The sequence below is a fragment of the Hyalella azteca genome, unplaced genomic scaffold, assembly GCF_000764305.2.
Source record: "Hyalella azteca isolate HAZT.00-mixed unplaced genomic scaffold, Hazt_2.0.2 contig679, whole genome shotgun sequence".
NCBI classification, from domain to species: domain Eukaryota; kingdom Metazoa; phylum Arthropoda; class Malacostraca; order Amphipoda; family Hyalellidae; genus Hyalella; species Hyalella azteca.
The window spans coordinates 215,936-233,146 of NW_025931018.1; positions in this window are offsets into that span (position 1 = coordinate 215,936).

Sequence of the window (17,211 nt, forward strand, 5' to 3'; positions counted from 1 at the left end):
ATAATTTGGTAAGTCAAGCCACTGTATTCGAGGCTATCTTACTGACTTGTGTTTGTACAATTATTGTATATATGTGCACGTATAACGAAAACGCGAATCCCAAACAAAACACAAATAAATCGAATAATCGAAAATGCAACAAATTTATTTAATAAGGAACAAAAAACTGGCACAAAAATATTGAAGCTTGGAGATAGTCACTCAAGCACATGATCAAGGTGCACAGTGCTGCTTCTGACTAACAACTTAACCTAAAAATCACTCACTTATGGCTATATATGCGTATCAAATCATATACTTGAATATAGTCATATAGTCATTAGACTTAAGGCTAAAGTTTGCGACCGGAACAGTGGCCGGTCGCACCCGAATCTACGACACAAATGAGATAGTTTCAGGTGGCCGCCTGAAAACGGCTTTTCTCGTCATGAACGGTCACGTTCTACTAGACGTATTAGTATCGTTTTAGACAACGTATTATGTTTCGTCATAAGGTGTTTAGTTTTGGTTTTAATAAATGTTTCGACTTCGCCAGAAACCGTTGGCAAGTAACTTCACTCCACGCGTGTCAAATTATTTTACCCACAAAGAAGAGTCTATACGAAATTCTTCACAAATGGCGTCACAGATTATTGTCTCTCTTAAACTGATTTGAACAGATTTCAGCTTGATTATAAAAATGCTTCCAACTGTGAAATGTATGGCCTTTTAACCTTAAATACGATAGATTGTTTTTTTTCAGACTTCAATCATATAATTAATTTGACTTTGATGGAAAGAACGCAAATTTTCTCTGGATAATTGCAGTTTCTCCACTGTTACAAGATATCAAGACATATAAATATACATATATACAGTGGGTGCGAAAAGTATCCAACACAAAGGAAAAACCTTATTTAATTAAAGCTTATTCAACAAAATAACATAAGCAAGCACTATTCTAATATAAATTTACATGGGAAATACAAACATCTTATCAAAACAACAATATCATTAAATATTGAGCTGATAATTGAAAATTCGTAAAAGTCAAGGTTCAAAAAGTTTCCAACACATCGTAAAAAAGAATTTGATTAGCCAATAATTTCTCATCCATTAAGATGTTCACCTAGGCTACGCGATCCACTCTCAATTCTCCAATACTCGGAGTTTTTCCAAAGCCGTCAGGCTCTTGAATGACAACAAACGCCTGGAACTAACATGAATAAAATTAACGGCTCTGACAGCCTGAACTTGGGTGGACAAGTGAACAGTGCTATACATATTTATATCAGCCAATGGTTGCACCAAGTTGGTGCAAAATTGCACCAAGTTGGTGCAATTTTCAAACATTAAATGGACTATATTTTTTGTTTGTTAGAAAAGCCGGCTGAGAAATTGGCTAAAGAGTGGCTCACACCAACTCTTCGATGATTGATCGTTAAACTAATATATAATTTTATTCGTATCGTCAAAGTTTATTTTCTTCTTTTTGTGGAAGACGGCATTCCAAGGCACTAATGACTAAACTGATCAAAGCGAAGTATTGGACGGATATCAGATAATGTTTGCATTGTCAACCATTTAAAATTGGGATTGTTTAACAACTACTGAATCAAAATTTTAATAACCAGATGTTATTAAAATCGCGTTATAGGAATTTTTGATACTGAAGTATGTTTTTTATCTCGCCTCACTCTATCGGACACAAGGCCATTTTTCATATTAGCCGTGAAGGAACCAGGCGAAACTGCTAGAATTCTACACCGGTCTTCAAACAAAATTCGGGTAATGCATATATAGGCTTCAGCCCATGAGTCACTACACGACTTAAAGTTATTCCGAGTCTGCTCGGCCACTGGCCTGAAAAAAGCTCCTCATCAGAATCTTCTATCTGACAAAATAGTCGCCTACCCTATCAAAACTCGGGAACGCTTAGGCTTCGACGGAATAGTCACAAGTCTCGGCACAAATTTATTCTGGGACTGCTTTGCCAACCGGTCGTAATCAGTTTCTGGTCAGAATCTCATCTTAGGGTACGCACACAGTGAAAGCAGGTTTGCCCGCGCGGGCAACCTGCTCCAACCTGCCACAAGAATGAACATAGGATAATAATGTAAGTGTTCACTGTGAAAACCTGTACGAATAGGCTTCTGTATTCTATGGTTTCAGGCGCCAGCCTGAGCAGGTAACCAGCACGCTGGCAACCTGCTTTCACTGTGTGCGTACCCTAAGACTACATAGTCGTCTGAGAGTATGAGAAAGGCTGGCCGAGTCGAGTCATGCCGAGCTTGCAAGCTGCCCAGAGGCTGCCCTTCAAACCCTAGGCTGAGCGGACACGGGCGGATGATTTACGTTCCCCAGAGTCATAGGCTGCACCTATTTCTGGGTCAGGTCTGTATTTAAATTTTGTTTGGAGGAAAGTAGTAAATAACAGTAGCATCTAAGCGTCATGACGAAAGGCCAAATTATTTCTGCTTACCTAGGATTCGACGCCCAAATGCTGGCTAATGTTCGTTGTGTTAAAAGATGGAGCACAACGTCTCTCGATGAATTCAGCGCAGATTATGTCCCGGAAAATTTATCTCACGATAGATTAATATGATAAGGTTTTAAGGTTCAGACAATTTGTCTTATGAGGATTATACATAAAACACATGGTAGACAACACTAAAGCTACTCAGCGGGCAGATTGTAAAGAATTTACTTAAGACTGCAATCAATAGATTCCATAACAAATTCGGAACAGAAATCTACTTCATAAGTCGCAAAGCTTAATAATCTGTTCTCAGAACAGTGGGGCACATTTCAGTGATGCGGTTTGTGAGACATAGCGGTGATATTAAATGATTTGAAATGAGCATTCCAATCATGCAAATTTCAGTATGTTGATAATAAACATTATTCTTTTGTCCATATTGAACTTTTGAATAATTTATGCTTATTCTTGTATTATAAAAAGTACACCCGAACACGTTATATACTCCACAAAAAGGAATTTTGCTTGACGTAGTCGGCGAGCGTCAACAGGTTGTAGAACAGAGTCGCCAGCTGGGAGCCTCCAGGGCACGAGGCCTGAGCGACGTCGTACGTCACGAGGGTCTCAACCACAACCCCACAACCAACGTCCGCAACCCAGTGGAAGGTGGCCGGGCAGGGAGGGGCTGTAGGATGGACTGGTAGGGTTAATGTACGTTACGAGGGTCTCAACCACAACCATTAGATGGCAGAATTTGCTTATTTATACCCGTGCGATTAATGACCAGAGAATTTTTTATTTAAGTTATCAGAGAGAGTCGAACAATTCTTCAGATGGCATTGGTAGGTCGAAAGGCATGTTTCAGAAAGTAGTTTTTGTTTATTAAAATATACTTAAATAAGTATCGATCAATTTCCCGCCGCGGATTTCACTTTTACCGTCCGATTTCTAATGCGTAGCACCTGCGATAAGCGAGGAATTGCTGTATCTCCACACCGACGGTTTTTGAAGATGCAGGAGCAATGTACATCAGATGTGATTCTGCAATTCATTGACCCTAATCAGAAAATTCGAATGAATTTTCGAAAATTCGAAATGCATAAAATATTCTCACGTGCAGCCATCCCAACCCCATTAGCACTCTGGTGCTCGGGGTTTGGTCGATACGAGCAACTTTTCAGACGTACAATTATTCAAATTTCCAGAGAGTGCCAGGGGCTTTTATATGTGGCGGAGGTTGCAGACTTCTCGCATTAGTCAACTATCTGTCCACAATTTCTGACCAAATTTGAGTGCTGTTCTGCGCGAACAAAGAACAAGTGTGCAAGTTTTGAAGCTAAAAATTTGGCGAGCAAAAGTTGGAAAGGGCAAAGCCATCAGTGCACTTGACATACGCCATCAGCATCAGCACACACCAGCTAAATTATAGCACGAACTGTCGGCATCAGCACGCACCATCAGTGCCAGCTCGCACCATCGGCACCATGTTGCGGCAAATGAGCAACATGATCCTGTCTATTTGCAATATTTTGCAACCGAGCTTAAAGGTGTAGTGCCGAGTGAGATATTTCCGTTTCTGTCCAAAAACTTAGCTATAAATGTCACTGGAAAACCGGGCCGACACGATACGAGGCAGGACATCTCTGTCTACATTAAAGCTTTTGAGTTTTCCCCGATTTCACAACTTATAACCGGATGTAACAATACATAATAGCTAATAGTCAAACGTAAACTAAAAATTTGTACATTTCGTCGGTTAACCTACGTGTACGCCGTTCAACTTATGGGAGCTTGCACTAACGGCCTAAAAAAGCCTCCATGTTTCAGTGGCCTTAACTCTTATTATACACGCCGCTACTATTCCAGCTTCAAGTATTTCCTCAGGTGTTGTAGCCACTGGTTGTAGCCACTTGGTTAACTCTGATCCAGCCATTGGTTGTAGCCACTGGATCGTCAACTCGTCTCCGTGCAGTCACCTCAATTCAACGATTTATTCTAGAAGATCATCGATCATTTATTAGTGAATTAAAGGCAATAAGTGAGAATTAAAACCAGTACGTGAGCGCAATGAAAATTTGTTAGAAAATAAATTTTATGCTCATCGTGCCTGAAGTAGCTACGTACATAAAAATTATCCTTCCCTTATCTGCAGTCCCGACGAACACGAATGCCTACGAGCGGGAGGTAGGACCTGATATTACACTCAAGATTTTGGCCGGACATATCGCTGATGAAATTCTAGTTTCGTTTGTCAAACAAAACTGAACGGGCACATACAGCGGTTAATTTACGCGGTATGTTATTTAGCGTCCGTTTACCCTGTACCAGAAGCCTGAGCCGCAAAATGCGTGCAATCAAAAATAGTTACGAGTTCAGGACTCCGCCCGACAATCACTGACGACTTCTCAAGCTAGTGAATCGTTTTATTTGGACAATTTCAAAAGAATTCATTCTCTATGGAATCGATGATAACGAAAGCCTTAACATTTAGTCGCACAGCAACGTAGCAGTACAACTCCCTCAGAGGCCAATTAAGTAATCATTACATTTTTATAGTCTCTCGTGTGTAGCGCTCCAACTCGCAAAGAGATAGTCACGCAAATTGGTACCTCGTAGTTCGTTTATGGCTCATTATAGATCACGGCTTTCGAAGTTTGTAGCAATACTGAGTGCAGTCCGATTTGATACCCGTGCAGTGAGTTCGTAGTAAAAACTTCACGTTGCGTCTCGAGGACTTGCCATTTGTTAGCGTATTTGCTATATCAGAAAGAATCAGGCTCGCCCAATTTCAGACGACCAATCTTATAGACTTCGAACAGAATTCTCATATTTTTTGTGGTTTCTATTTCTGATAAACATTTGCCCAATGCGAATTTATTGTGCCTGCTTCCTGCATCGAAGTTCTGTGAAAATATTTGTCCCCGTATGCATTTTTACAATGAATGTTTTAAATGTTTATAAAATCATTCCCATCTAAATAATTGTCTAAAAATTAATTTTCATGGATGTTCATCAAACTCTGTCTAAAAACGTAGAATTTTTCATATATAACCATTGAAAACCAGTGACTACTCCCGTTACCTAACCACATCGTCTCTACAACACAATGCACCCCTACCTAACACTACCACATCAGCACTTAAAAGCACCTCTTCCAACTCTGCGATCACACCGTTAGGACAGAGGGATAGGACATAGGGAAGGGGTGCAGTAGTAGCTCGAGTAATTTATGGCAAGGCAAGCTGTGAGAAATATTCGTATAAACAATCCAACTGGCAGATACACACACGTAACTCGAGTGACGTGAAGGCTTAAATTCATATCAAAGCGGTGAATAAATTGAGTCAGCTGCCAGGTTTGCAAGCGTGCAGTGAATACGTACCGGGACGCCATGTATCCGTTAAGCCATTTTATTTCAATATTGCACTTCAGCATAGAAAGTTAAGAATTATTCATCGAACCGGTCCATTAATCGATTACAAATTTTCTTCAAAATCAGAGCAAAAAAATGCTAGCTACAGTTTCAAAGCTATCTACGGGGCAACCTCTTCATTGTAGTACAGTACCTCTATTTTAGGCATTAATCGTAAGTTATACTAATGATTATAATTGAGATCAGTTCATTCATATTATTGCCATTTAGTACCCTTTTGTATTTAATTAATGCCCTACCAAGGGATCTAAGAGAGGGGGAGTTCACCCTGGACACCTTCAAGAGACAACTGGACGTGTTCCTGGGCACAATCCCAGATCGACCGCCCCTGCAACACTACCAGCGGCGAGAAGCAAGCAACAGCACCGTGTATCAGGTGGCCCAAATGAGGGCGGATGAACGATAAGCAGAGGCGGCGATCCATCGTGTCCTGGGACTGCTACGTCCCAAACAAATACTAAGGAATACTAAGGAATTATAGTTGCTACTTTTGTACTAATTTCTCAATCAGTGCCATCGAAACTTTCCATCCATCGCAACTTTCAACATCATCATGCTGCCATCACTGCACAAGTGTGACTGCAACCTCGACCCCCGCTTTCTACTGCCACCCCAACACTATTGTAGCAGCCATATCTGCCCTTTAGAATTCACCATTACTGCAGAGCGCACACAAACCACGCAGTCATCGTACCGGCGGCGTCCATCAGAGTGGGGGTAATTCCGGTACGGATGAACAAGAATGCGCATTCCGTGTTATGGTTGGGGTCGGTGGGCCACCAAACCGCTGAGCCTGGCGTGCCGCTCATGACTTGGCCGCCCCTCCAGCGCCACACGCCGTCGTAGCGGTGCACTACCACGAAGTGGTTGATGTACCCTGTACTGCTGCTCTAAAACCAACTGCTCTAAAACGATTTATAACTTCATCGTAAGAGACAACACTAACGGTTCCAGAACTTTAAGATACCAGCCTATATGCTCCCCATTACCCCAGTTTATAAATAAATACACTCACAGTCAACGCTTCCCACGACTGATCACATATATATTGATTCGTCAGTTTCCGTAATTATCGCGTACAAGTTCAGCGAACATGGTTCCGAAATACCTCATTAGAAATCTAGCTATGTTCAGTCAATAATCAACGTCCGCATGACTACACCAACCTCTAGACGCAGCAAGTGCTAATATGTATACCTAAGTTGTAATATGAGCGCTTTTAGGTGTAGTTCCACCTATAATAGACATGAGTTGTAATATGAGCGGTTTTAAGTGTAGTTCCACCTATAACTATAGTAGACATGAGTTGCAATATGAGAGCAAATATTATTTTGTTGCAGTATGTCGGAGTGAGGCAAGGATCGCAGCATTTTTCAATGTACTTAATGCAAACTGGCCTGAGTTTTAATGAAATGTCTTCAGTGTTGATATATGAAGCTTACTTTTGTATTCGAGTATTGAGCGAATTAAATGAACCGATGGCAAATGGCAACTCATTATATTCTTGATTGCGTTGCAGCCGAAATTAGCATGAAGGAGGCTCGGTATAAATATAATAGCAGTTTAACAAAGTTTTGATTTAATTAATATCAACTCGTGACTAATTTCAGTGTTCGTGTGAATTTTCGTCGACCAAAGCTATAACAGTTACGAAGTCTCATTAAACGCTCAAAATCGTCTTGCCGCTAGATATGTTTGTGCTATTGAGATAAAAGACAAAATGACGAAAACATCTCTCACTTGTGTCTATCGTTCGATTAAATAATTCTTTACCTATAATTATACTGATCAATAACGTACGTATATATTCGCCTATATTGTTACGTAGTATATGGCCAAATGTGCCCCAATGAATAATTATTTGTGCCCTAATGAACAACTTTCTTTGTTCACGTTATACAGGATTTTTCAATATTATATTTTACTTTTAGCTCATAATACCCTCAGTGTAAATGATTGAACTGGTTAGAAATGAAGTCCTAAAGATTCAATGCTTATTTAAAAAATCAAGGTTCATTATAATCATATTTATCAAGCGCCAATTTTTAATTGGAATAAAAGTCTATGTGATATTTGATATCTATATTCTATATATGCATGAATGGACTTGTCGTAGAATGATCATAGCAATTGTGTAATCAACTGTGATTAAGTTAATGTGAAACTATTTCGAAGTCATTTGGTATATGACGTTGGAAATTTAAATTTTTAAATTTGACATTCAATTCAATTATCGCTCGGATCAATTTCTTCTGCTTTCATATCCATGAAAGCAAGTTTGTAATAGATTTTAGTTAAAGTTCATCTTAACCAACAAGCCTAGGGAACTCCTCGTTAACATTCTAATTTTTTAACTCTAAGGTGTTATCTCATGTCTATTATTGGCTACTTGAAGACATTGCTTGTTCCTGAGAAGTCAGTAGCGAATTTAACGTTCGCTCACTTTCAATGTACGACAGTTGCGATAAATCATTGGTATTTTCTACCCTATGTGTTGAATCTCACTAGCAAGATCAAGCTCAACAATATGAAGATTGCCAATTTAAAAAACTTTCACACAAGTCTCGGAATTGTTAGTATACAAGGAAAATTAAATGAAAAATCTTGCGCAGAATTTACTGTGATATATTTTGCAGCGGTTATCGAGTATAATGAGGTAAAGGGTTGACTAACCCTGCAATGACTATAACCTCGTGTGCAATCAAAGTTCCATAATAAAAGATGAAATAACATAATGTATCCTATATTCCTCCCGTAAGATAAAACATCATCAACAAGCATTTTAGTTTTCCAGCTTGTCCGCAGGTAGTTTAATTTTTTAATTCCTACTTTGAGGAAGCCAAATGTCCGTCAGAATTTTTTCTTGACACATCATCTCCAGACGGCTTAGGAACGCTAGTAAGGAATAAAGATGTCTTCTGCTAACACGAGATCATGAAGTGAATTTAAAAAGAATTATTCAACTATTTATCTTACACCATTATTCTAGACAGATAGTTACATCATGCAGTCAATATTGAAGCGAATATTAGGTTTACATCAGCCATTCCAGACATGGAAGAAAGTGCGATATAAACAGACGTGTAATACTCGGCGGAGGCCAGCTGTGACCAACGCAACGAGAACACGATAACTTCAACGAGTAGTTGAAGTTCTATCAGCAAAAAAAAAACACTCAACAAACTAAGCAATTAAAGAACTGTATAATTGCAACCTATTGTCAACACGCATGCAGTCACGAAAACCCTCAGTTCTAACCCCACAAGGCAAAGAACCCCTTCCCAGTCAAAAAGGCTCCGACAGATCGATGGAAGCAAAGTCAGATATTCAGCGCTGACCAGTGAGGAATTAACAGATAAATTCGAAGAAAATTGCAACCTTTACCACACCCAATACCTTCTATTGGTGGCAGCTAAATCAGTGCTGAAAGCGTCTATCATCAGTCGCGAAGCATCTGCTGATTTATTTCTACATGAACTCATTCCAAACACAAGCCATTTTTCTAAGTTGTGCACTTATCTGCACTATTGTCCATATCGCGTTTGATTGGGTACCTAACCCCAAAATGTCATCAAAATATATAACCCCTACACAGCACATCAACCCAGCAAAGCCTCCGTACCTATCACAGAATTTCAGGCCAATAGGACTGGAAGGATCGGCAGGGTTCAATGGAGCGTGGGTTGTTCGAAAAGTCTAAATCAAGCCAATTATCATAGTTGACTGCCGTATGCACAATATAACTGAGAGATAAACACACGTGGCGGCTTATACTCATATAAAAGCGATAAATATAGAGTTAATGCTTCAACTTACAGGTTTGCAAGTGCATGAGGTGTCTACAAAGTACAGTGAGTACGTAATGGATCATTGGCCATCCACGTAAGTAAATTAATTTCACTACAGCATAGAAATTCAAAGAATAGTCAGAATGGTACAAATATAAATAATAATAATTGCGCTATCAGCGATGCAGATTACTCCATTTTGCCAGGCACCAATTCTGAAAATCTCAGAATTTTCACAGTTTGTGGCAAATCTGGAACACGCAACTCACTTCTTCGATATTCGCTTCGCTTAAGGGGCGCGTCTTGGCCAAAAAAGAAAATTTTTTTATTTACGGACGGATCATTTTAAAACTAGGTACCTACACATATGCAAAACAGAAATCTAAGACTTTTTTTCTCGCGCAAATTTTTCGAAAAAAATGAAGGAATACATGAAATTTATAGAAAATGGCCTAAATTGGGTACAGTGAAATTCTTTCTCCTCATTCAATTAACGTACTACAACATCGTGAGACATATTCGATTCGTAAGGGCCAATTCTAGCGATCATCCGGTCACTATTTTCAAATTCGTATTTTTTTGAGTGGGTGGGATTTTGAGATTTTTTTCACTTTTCGATCTCCCATTTATTTCAATATATAATCCAAACTGCTAAGAAATAAAAAAAGTGACTAGATGATCGCTAGATATTTTATTACCACGTTTTCATTACCACGTTTTTCTTGATTTCGTTTCGTGTGTGTCTGTCATCAAAAATTCAAACATTAATTTAGTGCACTTCTAAACATCCTAGTGAGTTGAAATTTGGCATGCATGCTTATGCTGCCTATTAATTCAAGATTTGATCATCAAAAATAATAATTAAGAAAAATTTTTTTTTTTTAATTTTTTTAAATAAAAATACAAAACACTAAAAATTTACGGTTTGGAATTGTGTTTTTTCTCAAACATCCACACTTGCCAACCCTGGAAATTGATTTGAATTGCTAAAATTGCTAACTAAAAAGTAGAAAATAAATATATATAAAAAATATTTAAAAAAACACGTTTTTCTGGTTTTTACAAAACTAAAAACAGTGAAATAAAATAAACAAAAAAACTTTTAAAAAACACGTTTTCTTAACGGACAAAACAGAAAAACATTTACTCTTACATAACATTTTACATAACTTAAATGTTATGTAAGAGTAAATGTTTTTCTTTTTTGTCCGTTAAGAAAACGTGGTTTTTAAAAGTTTTTTTATTTATTTTATTTTTACAACACTTCTCTTTAACTTCACTCCTTGTTGTTTGTCTGTCTGTTACAAATCTTAGAATCGATATTTAACTCACTTCTACCTGTCCAATCGATCAGAAATTTTGCACACTGGCATAAAGTCGGAGACAATGCATAATTAGGTACACATATGTAAAAAAGAAATCTGAGACATTTTTGCTCGTGCAAATTTTGGAAACAAAAATGAAGGAAAACGTGAAATTTACAGAAAATGGCAAAAATGGAGTACAGTGAAACTTTTTTCCTCATTCAATTAACGTACTAAACATCGTGAGACATATTCGATTCGTAAGGACCATTTCTAGCGATCATCCGGTGGTCACTATTTGCAAATTCGTATTTTTTTGGGTGGGTAGGATTTTGAGATTTTTTTCAATTTTCGATCTCCCGTTTTTTCAATATATAATCCAAACTGCAAAGAAATAAAAAAAGTGACTTAATAATTGCTAGATATTTTTTTACAACACTTCTCTTTAACTTCACTCCTTGTTGTTTGTTTGTCGGTCTGTTACAAATCTTAGAATCGATATTTAACACACTTCTACCTGTCCAATCGATCAGAAATTTTGCACACTGGCACAAAGTCGGAGACAATGCATGAATCAATTCACAAAATAACAAAAAATAAAACATTGTTTTTTAAATATTTAAAAAATAATTTTATAAATATAATTTCTTTTCAATATATAAAAATAAAATAATAAATTCATTATACATGTGTAAAATTGGAGACACCGGCCTCTTTAGAAGTGTGGTCTTTGGAAGTTCTTTTTAAACACATATTTTATTACGAATCGAATGGTATATATTTCTCAATACCGTAGCTTGAAAATCATAAGAGAAGATATACTTTTACGATGGTGTATTTTGGAAATTTTAATTGTTCAAGGGAGCCAAATAAGCAAAATTTATCGAAAAAATAAGGAAATGCTAAAAAAATTGTTTGGTACTGCAGCCCCAGCTTTTTCGTTGTCAATTAATCGTATTATTTAGGATACCATTGCGCGTCTTCAGACTTATTATTGTACATCGTAATGCGAATAATAAGCTATAAATGTGGCTTTTCTGATACACATATTCCAATAAAATGGCCATTTATAAAAGTTTAAACGGCCTAACGCAAGAAGTCTTGCAGTTACATCCAGGGTTGTTGCTTCTTTAAACGCGTCTTGTTTGCAGCCTTCAAACGAGTGCAAACGCTGTGCAATTAACTAGAATAATGATCTATAAATGCAGATTTAATTAAAGAAACATTAATAAACAATCGTTAGAAAATGTTAATTATATAAAAGTTTAAAACGGCCTCATGATAGAACCATGAAAGCTCCCTAATCACGGTTTGTTGCAGCCTTATTGTAATAATTCTCCCTTCACAATGAAATGAAAGCACAGAAAATGTAATTCCTTCATTTTTTATCAAGACGCTCCCCTTTTAATAACGCGGCCAACTTGCCAATTTCGGCCAGAACGTTGCAAAATTATTGACTGCTGGTATCGAACTCGCAACTCGCTGTTCCAATCAACTTCCGGAACATTATCACTCGGCCGCCCTACCGTCAAAGATTGCTTACACGCAGATTCGCAAGCATTTTGATCAGACACGAAAATCTTTATCAATATCAGAGAAGAAATGCTAACCACGGATATATTACAAAACATGGAGTTGAACTCTACAACGTTGCAACTGTCAACTCTGCAGCGTCGCAACTGTCACCTTTGAACCATTACAACTGTCATCTCTGCACCATTACATCTGTCACCTCTGCACCATTGCAACTGTCAACTCTGTACCATTACATCTGTCACCTCTGCACCATTGCAACTGTCAACTCTGCACCATTGCATCTGTCACCTCTGCACCATTACATCTGTCACCTCTGCACCATTGCAACTGTCACCTCTGCACCATTACAACTGTCACCTCTGCACCATTGCATCTGTCACCTCTGCACCATTGCAACTGTCACCTCTGCACCATTGCATCTGTCACCTCTGCACCATTGCAACTGTCACCTCTGCACCATTGCAACTGTCACCTCTGCACCATTGCAACTGTCACCTCTGCACCATTGCAACTGTCACCTCTGCACCATTGCAACTGTCACCTCTGCACCATTGCAACTGTCACCTCTGCACCATTGCAACTGTCACCTCTGCACCATTGCAACTGTCACCTCTGCACCATTGCAACTGTCACCTCTGCACCATTGCAACTGTCACCTCTGCACCATTGCAACTGTCACCTCTGCACCATTGCAACTGTCACCTCTGCACCATTGCAACTGTCACCTCTGCACCATTGCAACTGTCACCTCTGCACCATTGCAACTGTCACCTCTGCACCATTGCAACTGTCACCTCTGCACCATTGCAACTGTCACCTCTGCACCATTGCAACTGTCACCGCTGCACCATTGCAACTGTCACCTCTGAACCATTACAACTGTCACCTCTACACTATTGCAACTGTCACCTCTGCACCATTGCAACTGTCACCTCTGCACCATTGCTACTGTCACCTCTGCACCATTGTAACATTTGCACCAATACTGTTGTTAGCTTCGCACCATCACAGCTGTGATCTCTGCACTATTATAGCTGAGAATCTCCCATTCCCACCATTGCAACCATGGTAGCTCTGATTTATGCACATTCCACCTGACCAGTTCGTCCTGCCAACTAAAAATTACTGCAGTGCACACACAAACCGCGCAGTCCACGTGCATGGAACGTCTGCCAGTCTGGAAGCATACCCTGGATTGAGTCCCATGACTGCGCAGTCCGTGTTATCGTTGGGGTCGGCGGTCAACCAAACCGCTGTGCCTGGCGCGCCGCTCATGACTTGGCCGCCGCTCCAGCGCCACACGCCGTTGTAGCGGTACACCCCCAGGTGGTAGTTGATGAATCCCGTGCGGCCATCTGCTCGTAATACAAGTAGAGCTAGGTTGTTATTATTACCAATCACTGGTAATAGTAGCATATTGATTGTAAAATTATTGGCTGAAACAACTTTTCTATAAAGATATGGTGAATATTTGCTATTATCTTAGCTTTTGATTTTTTTTGTGATTGAGTTGTAGCAGGTATCATTGACAAACAACAACCACACAGCTTTTCAGTTATTAAATAAAGGCAATCAATTATATGCAGAAAAGTCACGCAATATTATAAAATCTTATATCACAAACATTACTTATGATGATCAAACCGTGGAAGTGAAATCTGGCGTCAGCAATTTTATTGTACTTTGTAGTAAGAGAATATCAGAATCAGTTAAAAAGAAACATCTAAAATTACATTATATTACGACAATCCAAGTCTCATTTTTACCATCTAAAGTCATGTTTGAAATCCGTTTACACGACGTCAATTCAAGATATACATTTTTAATTTCTCTTGCCGAGTCAAGTGGGTCGGTAAGATCATGACGAACCCTTCAAGGGCTGATTTCATGTCCGAGGTTTGTCACGTCGATAAAAACAATGCGAACCGCTCGATGAATGTTTTCATGAGCTAAGTACGTTGAGACATTCGAACGCACATCGCTAGATAACTGTGAAGATACAATGTCTCGGAAACGGTGCTTGTCTCACATTGTGTCTTGACTATCTTCACAGTTATCTAGTGATGTGCGTTCGAATGACCCAACGTACTTAGCTCATGAAAACAGTACAATGTCTCACCGAAGCAGTGCTTACCAAAGCACCGTTTCGGTGAGAACACTCTTTAGGAAGACTTGGCTAATATATGTATATCAGACAGTCTATGAATGTCTAGAGAAAGTCTTTTTGCTCTAGTGGTCGGTCAGGTTGACCTGCCATTTGCTAAGTAACACGTGCATACTCAGAGTTCATTTAGAGTACTCCGCAAAGACGTGCTGCTGCACCACCTTTAGAGCCCAAGCCGCCTAAAATTCGGAGAGCACTTAAATAAGCTTCTCTGCGTCATGTCCGCTTCGGCTCAGGGTTCGAAGGAATCATGTAAAGTCGTCACAAGAATCTCAATAACAGCCACACATATTTGCAGAAACCCCTCAATGTAATTCTGCTTGCTAGTTCGGTATGACTCAGCTGGGCCAACCCTAGTCATATTTTCAGGCGGCTATAAGGTCGGATGAGAGATTTTGATCAGAAACTGATTTCGATCGGGTGGTCAAGAAGATCCAGAATAACTTTGCGCCGAGTAAAGCCGAGTAAAACTTTGCAATTCGGCCGAATCCTAGGTGGACCCTGAACTTTGTGAAGTTGTTTTCCATTTTTTCATGTGCAGGCAAGTTCACATTTTCCAACGCGTATTCTTTTTATATACTGTGCTTGTTTATTTATTTGGTTACAAGAGAGTTTTACGGAGAGAACACAGTCTTTAACGTTCTATTGCAGAAATTTTTTTCAGTTATTGACGCAATCCAGATCGTAATAGACGAGGATAACAAAAGTAATTTATAAGCTCACCTAAACATTGTCACTATTCATTACCCCTTAGACCGAAGTTAGAAAGAGAATCGGCAATCAAATGAAAACGTTGACCGGATCTTGCTTTAAAAAACTAAAAATTCGCTGAATTCAACATTCAACCAAAGTGGATAAGCAGAATAAAATATGTCGTTTATACGTAGTCGGTAAGCTCGCTGGAGTGTATCGTAGCACAGAGATTCATAGTTTTATATTAAAGTCAGATACGTAGTATATAATTACATGGTATGTAGGAGGTCTGCATGACGTAGTCGGCGAGAGTGAAGAAGTTGTCGTAGAACAGAGACACGAGCTGGGAGCCTCCAGGGCACGAGGCCTGAGCGACGTCGTACGTCACGGGGGTCTCAACCACAACCACACAACCAACGTCAGCAACCCAGTGGAAGGTGGCCGGGCAGGGTGGGGCTGTAGGATGGACTGTAGGTTAATGTCTATCACGAGGGTCTCAATCACAACCACACAACCAACGTCCGCAACCCAGTGGAAGGTGGCCGGGCAGGGTGGAGCTGTAGGATGGACTGGTAGGGTTAATGTACGTCAAAGAGGTTCAGCCACAGCCACACAAATATGCATTAAACCACTCAATGTAAGCGAACGACAACAGTAAACGGTGATGTGTCTTCAGAAACGTTTATCGTAGGGAGTTGAGTGTTAGTGAAAAGCTTACCCGGACCAGCTGCACGAGCATACGTTTCGTCCAAGTAGCAGTCGTAATTTGAGGGAGCGTAAGTTCTGTTGAAAGGGTCGGGGGACGTCGAGTTCAGGAGCAGACATTCACCACTGGTTTTGTGCAGGCAGGCGATGGGGAAGCGATGTACATTAGCCATGCTTGCGCAGTGGATGGCGTTCATGATAGAGTATTTCTTTGTTTCCGCCCCAAATGCAAGGATTTTTTCAGCTCGTGCATCCATTGACTTGTATTTTTTCGAGAAACTTGACACTTCTTTGCTAATTACTGACATTAGGAGCACAGTAGCTCTTACCAACAACATTCTGGCTCCGTGGCTACTGGGGGAGGCATTGGATTAGATCAACTGTCATGTGAATTTGAAACTTGAACGCCCCATTCACTCTAGTCTCTGATTCGCAAATCTTCGTCGACCACCTTTCAAACCGACCAAACCCACCAGTGTATCCCTCTTACGGGCCGAGCCAAGTAAAGACGTCCGAGCCTGCGACTGCAATTGCTGTGGGGGCTCGGGTATTAGTCAGCTAGTCGGACTTAATGGCATCGGACTCGATAATTTATTAGCTAGATGAAAGTTATGAATAATATATTTTTCGTTATGAATGGTTTAGCCATGTCTATTAATATGTTAAAGCTTATAACAGGTTCCTTTGAACAGTTCTGAATCTGTTAGTCATGACGACTCTAATTTCCTACTGAAATTCAACACATTCATATGACTTAAATCTCCGTTTATTTGGCAATGAATTATTTGGCAAAAGTTTTCTCTACGTTTGCTCCTTCTTGCATGCCATTCTGCTTATCAAAAATGTTGACTAGAAGCAAATTATTTCGAAAAATGTGCTAAAGGTTTGAAAATCACAATAAATTGCGAAACCCTTTCAAAATGGCTAACAGACGTTCAATTTTTAGCGCAAACTAAAAGATTGACCGCATATATTGAAATTTCATTGGCTTTTCAATAGCCATAATTATTAGAACTGCTGTTTTACCGGTGATAGCAGTAACCGTTAATAAAAATGACCAGTAATAGCCATAACCAATAATAGCAATAACCTGTAATACAAATGACCGGTAATAGCATTAACCGGTAATA